Genomic DNA, 8,420 nt, shown 5'->3' with positions numbered 1-8,420 from the left:
AGAGTTAGAGGCCAGGAGGATGGGCCCCAAAGCACACAGAGAACCCTCTCTGGGGAAGAGAGTGCTTGGACTGAAGGCGCACAGGACGCTGTCAGAGGCCGCGGTCAGCCAGCGCTCGTCCCCGACAAGGCATCCAAGCAGCGTTTCTAGAGGGTTCTATTGATTCTGGATAAATGTCTCTGCTCTGGGCAGCCCTGTCTTCAAAGGTTCCATGGTCCAGTGGGGGAGTGGGGACACGTCCACCCACGCACACCCCCCTGGGGTTGACATCTTGGAGGATGCGCCTCCCAGTCCCACCTGCCATGTGCAGACATTGGCATCCTGTAGAGTTAGTTTCCCAAAGAGGTAAAGTTCTAATCATGGTGTCAGTTTCCTGTTAATGCCTGGTAAATGACGAGGTATTTATTTATTTGTCAAGTGCTAGGTATTTGGTACCTGCTATTTAAACACGGGCTGTGCACCACATTTAAGCTTATTAAGCGCTAGGCATCTGAATACCTGCTACTTAAACACAGGTGTTGTATTCAGATCCTGAGTGTTTCAGTATCCAGTACCTGGTGTTTAGTGCCTACCTCCCATCCCCCAGTGAGTGCACATGGCCCAGCAAGGTGCCAGCCAGGAGGTAATGAGGACGAGCAGCGGGCGGGGTGCCAGGCGGCTGCTGAGCCCCCACCTCAGCTGCCAGGCGCACTGTCCCAGCCGCCGCTTCCTCATCCACAACTTAGGCCCAAGCCCCAGCAGGATTCCAGGGATGGCCAAGCCCGAGTTGCCCGAGGCCTTTCCTCAGCTGTATCTGCCCTGACGCTGCCAGCTGCACACTGGGGAGGCCCAGGAGGTGTCCCTGCAGGGCTGCCGTGGACGGCTCCAGGACTGGAGGGGAGCTTGGGGGAGCCAGGTGGCAGCCTTCCAGAGGGCGCAGAGTGTCCTGAGGGAGAGGCTTCATGGCCTGACTGCAGGGCAGGAGAGGAGAGTGGGCAGACAGCAGGTGGGGACACCACAGTCCTTCCCTGGAGGCCTCTGGGGAGGTGGGAGGACGCCTCGTCTGGGCTCTGGGAGCGAGGTGCAGCTGGCTTGGCTGAGGTGTAACTGGGACGGGAGGAGCGCGGGAGGAAACTAGGGTTCAGAGAGGGCGAGTTCTGAGGACCACACAGCAAGCACATCAGGTCTGGGGCCTTCTGATCCAGGGCCCCAAACCCTCTGCTGGGCAGGGATGGAGGCTCTGCCTTCCAGGCCCTCCTGCTGGGGAGCGTCCTCTCTGACCTCTGGGCAGCTCTGGGCACCTCCTCGCTTTCAACAGCCACAGGCCCCCTTCCCCCTCCACAGCCCGACACACGAAGAACCGCCAGGTGCCGGTGCGGGGTGCTGGGTGCTCAGTGCTCACGGTGCTCAGTGGGTGAGTCCCTGATAATGGTCCTTCATGGCTTTCCCAGAGAGGGTGGGGGCACGCCACTCTTGACCCAGCCATGTCACGACCCCCTTGCCCGCAAGGAAGACGCGACTCAGGAATCTTCTTTCAGCAGTTTATTCAGGCCCTTGATATTCTTCTAATGATTCTTCTACTACCCGGAATAATAATTGGATGCCCCTCCCAGCCTTAATAAAGCACCTCGAACCCCAATGCAAAGCTGCCACGTGTACCCTTCTCACAGGGTGCTAGAAAATGACACGCCAACTTTCTCTGATAAGGAGCTGGGAACACGCCAACTCTCTTTGATATGGAGTTGTCCTTCACAGACCACAACGGAGCCAGCGCCATCATGTAATGGCGACCACAGTCCGCAGGAACGGCTCACCACAGCTCCCCCTTTTTGTTTCACTAAGACAATACAGGCGAGAGTAGAGGTCCTATCCCACTGTGCAAAAGTGGCTGCATAGTATGGGCCAGCCCCAGGGGGCGCCTTCCCCAGACCTGACACCATATCAGCCGACGCCTTTTTTCGTGGGGCGGGGCGGAGACACGTCAAACCCGCATGCAATAGGACATGCTCCCCTTGAGGTCCCTCTTCTCAATGGATCACTCAAGTGCAGTGCCTTGCCTCGCATCCTGTATCGTGACGATGGTGAATAAGAGGGAATAGCTGAGGTTGAACTGTGGCCGTGCAGAAGTACAACTACAAACAAGTTGGCAGCACCCTGAAAGAAAGGCACGGACTTTAAAGTGATAGATAAATACCAGTGTGGAAACCCTTCTGCGTGCAATGGCAACAAGACCCGCAGAGTGCAAGGGCTTTCCAGCACTAAGAGAAAGACAAAAGAAGGACATGTCGTACCCAGTGCAATGTTATAATAACTTGGGGTGCAACGACCATGTCAAAGGCACTAGTGTAGAAACCCATCTGCGTGCAATGGTAGCAAGACCGGCAGAGTGCAAGGGCTTTCTGACACTAAGAGAATAACGAGGAAAGACATGTCAATCCCAGTGCAATGTTATAATAACTTGGGGTGCAATGACCATGTCAAAAGTTTAGTGCTTAAGATGCGCAAGCCAGACCTGTGGCGAGTTGCCAGTTTCTAAAGCAGCAAGAGCTTGTATGATCATAGCCTTATCTTGAGCACTACGAGCCTTAAGGCGACAGAGAAACCACAAACAGAGGAACATACCAAAGCAACACAGTGCACCAAAAATGCCTACTCCCACCCACTCTTTAAAAAAGGAAAAAGCAGAAGATATCCAATTGGTGAATTGACCCAGAGTCACGGGATCGACACGGGTACTATTCAAGACAGCTATCTGGGTTAGTTGAGACTGGATCATGTCTTCCGCTTCCATGGACCAATTTCCGGCCAGATATCCACCAATGATGTGGGAAGCATTCCTGGAATCATTAAATCTGACAGAGGTTATACATAAATGTGCACGTTGGTCAATGCAGCCTAAAAGTACTAGGTCAGCCAATTCTTCTACCTGAGCTTGAAGAAAATCTATTCTTTGGTTGGTAGCTAAGATCCCTGACAAAATATGTTGATTAATCGCATTTTGCGATTCAAGTATAGTGGACGTTTGTTGAACAACTTGATTAATAGTGGCAGCAGTTTGTACTTGACTGGCCATGGCTACTCCGGCCGTAACTGCTGCAGCAGCAGATGCCGCCACGGCTGTCACTATAGCTGCTGTGATTCCAAAATCTCTGCGGACTCTAAGTAGCTCTACAATAGGAAATTTATCTGGATCCGCAGTGACTGGGATTGGGACAAAAGTTGGAATTTTCATAATTACTGCTACAGTCCAAGAACCATTCCAACACTCAGATAAGAAACAGGTAGTATGAGAACAATCCAGCATCCCCGACGAGGTGTGATTAGCTAAAAGGAACAGGAACGGGGATTGTATACAGACCATTGCAGGAGGCAATGTGGCATAACGTAACAGAGAGTTGAACGAAACAGATGTAAGCCTATTACCTCGTCCACTCTCCTTAGTAGTGCCAGAAACGTTAGCCAGCCAACTTTTGGCTCCTAGTAATTGAGCCAATGCGGAAATATCCGCTGAAGCCCCCTTCGCATTGGAAATGAGCCATTGAAACCAGGACCAACCTGTTCCTGTAGAGGAGTTGGCATTGTTGTTAAAGTTATAAACATATCTCTTAAGAGGGGGGGAAAAGGAGAAACCTTTAGCAACTTGATGTTTCTCCCAAGAATGATCCTGACAAGGTGTAAATGTCGGGGGAAAACCAAAATTAGGGGTACAGTAAGGAGAGGCCTTGAAATGAGTGGCATAGCAAGTACTATTAGAAGAAGGAGGCATTAGGATTAGTACCTCAGAGATAATAGCTAAAGTAGTTATGTTTAAAACAGAGCTAGTTGCGGGGGTCCCTGAGCCTGATTGCTTCCCTGAAACTACTTGGCTCAATACAGCACTGAGAATACTCCCTGAGAGTCGACTGGACCGCAATGGGTCCTCCCAGTTAGTCAAATTTTTGGTCTTAAGGCTAATACAATTAGTGTTCCCAAGGCTGAAACAAAAAACTCCTGTGAGATTAACTTGAGACTGATTAAAAATATTTTCTATGTCCCCTCTAGGAGAGGTACAAGGAGCAGACATCTCACATGAGGTAGAAAAAAGAGTGGGGAGGACACTAGAATTACTATGAACTGGCATTGGCATTGGCCATGCCCGTGCCACTGCCCACCACTGCATTGGTGCCATCTGTACCGTTGGCACCAGCATCAGAGCCAGAGCACTCATCAGAATGAAGCTCCTCATCATGGGACTGTTGTGGCACCTCCTGCTGCTGGTTAGTAGATCTCGAGACTCTTCTTGTCAGGCGTTCAGGGATCCACAGCGGCTCCGTGCGATCCTGGGGAAAAACACATACAGATCCTCGTGCCCATGTCAGCACGGGGTCAGGGCCGTTCCATTGGCCCGTAAGAACATCCTTCCACTTAACATAGCCAGTCACAGAGGGCTGAGGGGACACATGTCTATCGGCCGCAGAGCGGCCATGAATATCCAAATTCAAAAAATTAATGGTAAAAAGAGCTAAGGACAGGCGTTCTTTAGGAGTGTGGTCAACTCCTATTCCCCCTTTTTGTTTTTCTAAGGTTTCTTTTAAGGTGCGGTGGGCACGTTCAACAATGCCTTGCCCTTGAGGATTGTAAGGCAACCCATGAGCAAGTTGTACTCCCATAGTAGAACAAAAAGATGTAAACTGTCTGCCAGTATAAGCAGGTCCATTATCAGTCTTAAGGGATGCAGGTGCACCCCATGCTGCCCATGCCTCTAAGCAATGAGTAATAACATTACGTGCCTTTTCTCCCGATAAAGCAGAAGCATGAATAATTCCAGAGTATGTGTCAATAGAAACATGTACATATTTGAGGTTACCAAAGTCAGGCACGTGAGTTACGTCCATTTGCCAGACGACCAATGGCTTCAATCCTCGTGGGTTTACACCATAAGTAGGAGGATGAAGAAATGTGACACAATGGGGACATTGTAATACTATCTGACGAGCATCTGCTCTGGAGATGGAAAAACGTCTACGCAGTGTCATAGCATTGACATGAAAGTTGTGGTGAAACAATTTAGCTTCTTCTAAGGAGGAGGCCAAGCATACCAACTGGCTTCTAGTTGCCGAGTCAGCACAGGCATTACCCTGTGATAACGGGCCAGGAAGAGAGGTGTGAGCCCGAATGTGCATTGGATAGAAAGGGGCAGTACGGCTACGGATAAGCTGTTGAAGCTGATTAAAGTAAGCAGACACAGCATGGGTGTCACTAATAGCTCCTACAGCCTCCAGAATTTTGAGCGCCTGCACCACATAGATGGAGTCCGAAATGAGATTGAAAGGAAAAGAACACTGTTTAAAAACTTCAATGACAATTTGCAGTTCTACCCATTGTGGATTTCCAGGAGCAAATTGATGCTGGACAGGGGGAGAGTCATTAATCACATAAGCTCCCATTCCAGACTTAGAGCCATCAGTAAAAATATTAACAGCCCCTGGAATTGGAGTGGGTGAAGTTACTTTAGGGAAAATGATAGGATGCTCTTTAACAAAATGGAGTAATGGATGAGAAGGGTAATGATTATCAATATCCCCTTGAAACGAGCAACATAGAATAGCCCAGTTGTCTAGAGTAGCACACAAAACATTAAGTTGAACTTTAGAATAGGGTATGATAAGAGAAGAAGGTGCTTGTCCAAAAAATTGAATGCTCTGTTGAATCCCTCTAAGTGCTAACGCTGCAACAGCATCAGGATAGTATTCTAAAGATTTTCCTGGGGATACATGTGGGTGGATCCATAGTAAAGGCCCATCTTGCCACAGTACTCCAGTAGGCTGCCGCATAGTGGCAAGCACACATAACTGGAAAGGTTTATCACTCTGGAGCCTGCATAGAGTAGCATGTTGTATAGCTTCTTCTACTTTTATAAGGGCCACTCTGGCCTCTTTAGTGAGGGTACGAGGGGAAGTAAGATCTGGATCACCCTTAAGAATAGCATACAAAGGCTGGAGCACGATATTAGGAATATGTAAATAACCTCTTATCCAATTAATATCTCCCAACAGTTTTTGAAAATCATTTAGAGTTTGGAGATCTTGAGTTCTTATAGTAACTTTTTGTGGTTTTAATATGTCATATCCAATCGTCGCTCCCAAATACTGAATAGAATCCCCTGTTTGAACCTTTTCAGGTGCAATATGTAATCCATACTGAGCTAACAACTTCACCAGGTCTTTATAGGCCTCATTAACTGACTGTTCTAATTTGGCTGCCAATAATACATCATCCATATAATGAATAATCTTAATGGAAGGATATTGTTGTCTGAGAGGTGCGAGTGCCTTCCCTACATACATCTGGCAAATCGTAGGACTGTTAGACATTCCCTGTGGTAAAACAACCCACTCAAACCTTTGATCTGGTTCCTCGTGATTACACGAGGGAAGGGTGAAGGCAAAACGCTGTGAGTCTTTAGGATGCAAAGGAATAGAAAAGAAACAGTCTTTAATGTCAATAGCAATGATATGCCAGCCCCGAGGAACAGAGGAAAGCAGCGGCAGCCTGAAACACCCCCGCCATACGGAGGCGGATCGGGAGGCTGTCTGTTCTTGAGCCCTTGCTTATCTCTGTTCCCTGTACCTAAACTCCCTAGCTGCCGGGACAGCGTTCTTATCTCCTCCTCCTCAGCGTCTTCTGCCTCTGACCCACTTTCGCATGGGGGCGTGCGCAGCACACTGAGATTTGGATACAGTCTCCTCCCGTTCTCCACGCCCCGCACACTCCCCTCTTCCTGAGACACTTCACTCTCTGTTGTTTCTGATTTTTCTTCATGCAATTGTTCTAAAACCTCCTGCCCTTTAACAAGCGCTTCTTGGCATCGGCCATCCGTAAGGCAACTACGGACCATCTTCCAGAGGGGTATCACCCCGCCCTCTAGCATGCCCTGCTCACGAGCAAAGTCAAGGTCTTTGCCTAATTTATCCCAGCTGGGTGTAGTGAGGCTGCCTGAAAATGCAAACCACGGTGCAGCTGTATCTACCCTCTGTAAAAATTTCTCTAAGGTACTGCGTTTCACCTCCAGTCCCTTGGAACGTAAAAGGCCATCGAGGGCTAGAAGGAGTGGACTTGAAGTCACAGCACCCATAACGCAACACAAGAAAACACAGAAATCGAAAGTGAAAGTACACAAAACAAAACGAACATACACAGAAAACAAAAACGAAAATACAGAGTGCAATTGCTATGAGATGTAACGCCCTCTCTTTATTTACAGAGGAGCAGGTACCTTTTAATGCTCCCTCTTTATGTATAGAGGAGCCTCCGCTTTTTAACAGCGGGTCCCACCTTACCTGGGACTTACCGGCGCGCCTCCCTGACTGCTGAAAGTTCTGGTTCCTGGGTGTTTCTTTGTTTCTTTTCTCCCGGGTCTCGGCACCACTTGTCACGACCCCCTTGCCCGCAAGGAAGACGCGACTCAGGAATCTTCTTTCAGCAGTTTATTCAGGCCCTTGATATTCTTCTAATGATTCTTCTACTACCCGGAATAATAATTGGATGCCCCTCCCAGCCTTAATAAAGCACCTCGAACCCCAATGCAAAGCTGCCACGTGTACCCTTCTCACAGGGTGCTAGAAAATGACACGCCAACTTTCTCTGATAAGGAGCTGGGAACACGCCAACTCTCTTTGATATGGAGTTGTCCTTCACAGACCACAACGGAGCCAGCGCCATCATGTAATGGCGACCACAGTCCGCAGGAACGGCTCACCACACAGCCACACTGAGAGGACAGCCAGACAGACAAAATCCAGCACCACTCCACCCTCACCGTGGCCCAGGGGGCCAATTTGCCCCTCTGCAGGGCAGCGGTGGGGCTCCCAGCTGCTTCTCAACTGTGAAGAGGAGGAAGCAGAGAGAAGGCTGCGGGAGTGGGGAGGGTGCGTCCCCAGGGCCAGCGTCTCCTCAAGCTCCCGGATTCAGCTGTCCTGTGGGTCCCTCACCCCGCGGCCTCCCATACTGTCTGCTCTACCTGCTCCCCACCACTCACGGAGGGAGGTCTGTTGGGTTCCCATGTGTCCCTGGTGGCTAATGAAGCAGGCATGGGTTGTCACCAGCCATGTCCCAACCAGGGCAGTTCTTTCAGGATGTGACCAGTTGCAGGACAAGGGTGGCAGTGTCTGTGGGGGCTCCCTTACTGGCCACCACACCTGGCAGTCCCAGGGGCTCATGAGGGCCCCTGCTCTAAAGCTGGGAGAGCACGGGGCAGGGCCCCTCCTGGATTCCCCGGGGCTGCCTGTGCCTTGGGCTCATGTTGCAACCTGCCCCGAGGACAGGACACTGGCTGCTGACCCTCCTCGGGCTGGGTGCACTCCGAGCCCCCAGCCCCGGAGGAGCAAGCCTGCCCCCCAGGGAGCCCCAGAGCCTGAGGTGCTGCCCCTCACTGGGAGGCCAGGGCTCTGGAGAGCCCCTGT

General features: G+C 50.3%; 1 long non-coding RNA gene across 1 annotated transcript; it reads right to left on the bottom strand.

Moving 5' to 3' along the window:
* Nucleotides 1–1,506: 1,506 nt before the first annotated feature.
* On the bottom strand, nucleotides 1,507–7,790 carry LOC144366854 (uncharacterized). The gene is made up of 2 exons (XR_013425997.1): nucleotides 7,299–7,790; nucleotides 1,507–4,298 (listed from the first exon to the last, which is right to left on the bottom strand). It is a non-coding gene; the product is annotated as an uncharacterized LOC144366854 (long non-coding RNA).
* Nucleotides 7,791–8,420: the final 630 nt, after the last annotated feature.

This window comes from Ictidomys tridecemlineatus, chromosome 9 (genome assembly GCF_052094955.1).
Source record: "Ictidomys tridecemlineatus isolate mIctTri1 chromosome 9, mIctTri1.hap1, whole genome shotgun sequence".
NCBI classification, from domain to species: domain Eukaryota; kingdom Metazoa; phylum Chordata; class Mammalia; order Rodentia; family Sciuridae; genus Ictidomys; species Ictidomys tridecemlineatus.
The sequence above is the reverse complement of the archived record's forward strand: the minus strand, read 5'-3'. Positions and strand labels throughout refer to the sequence as shown.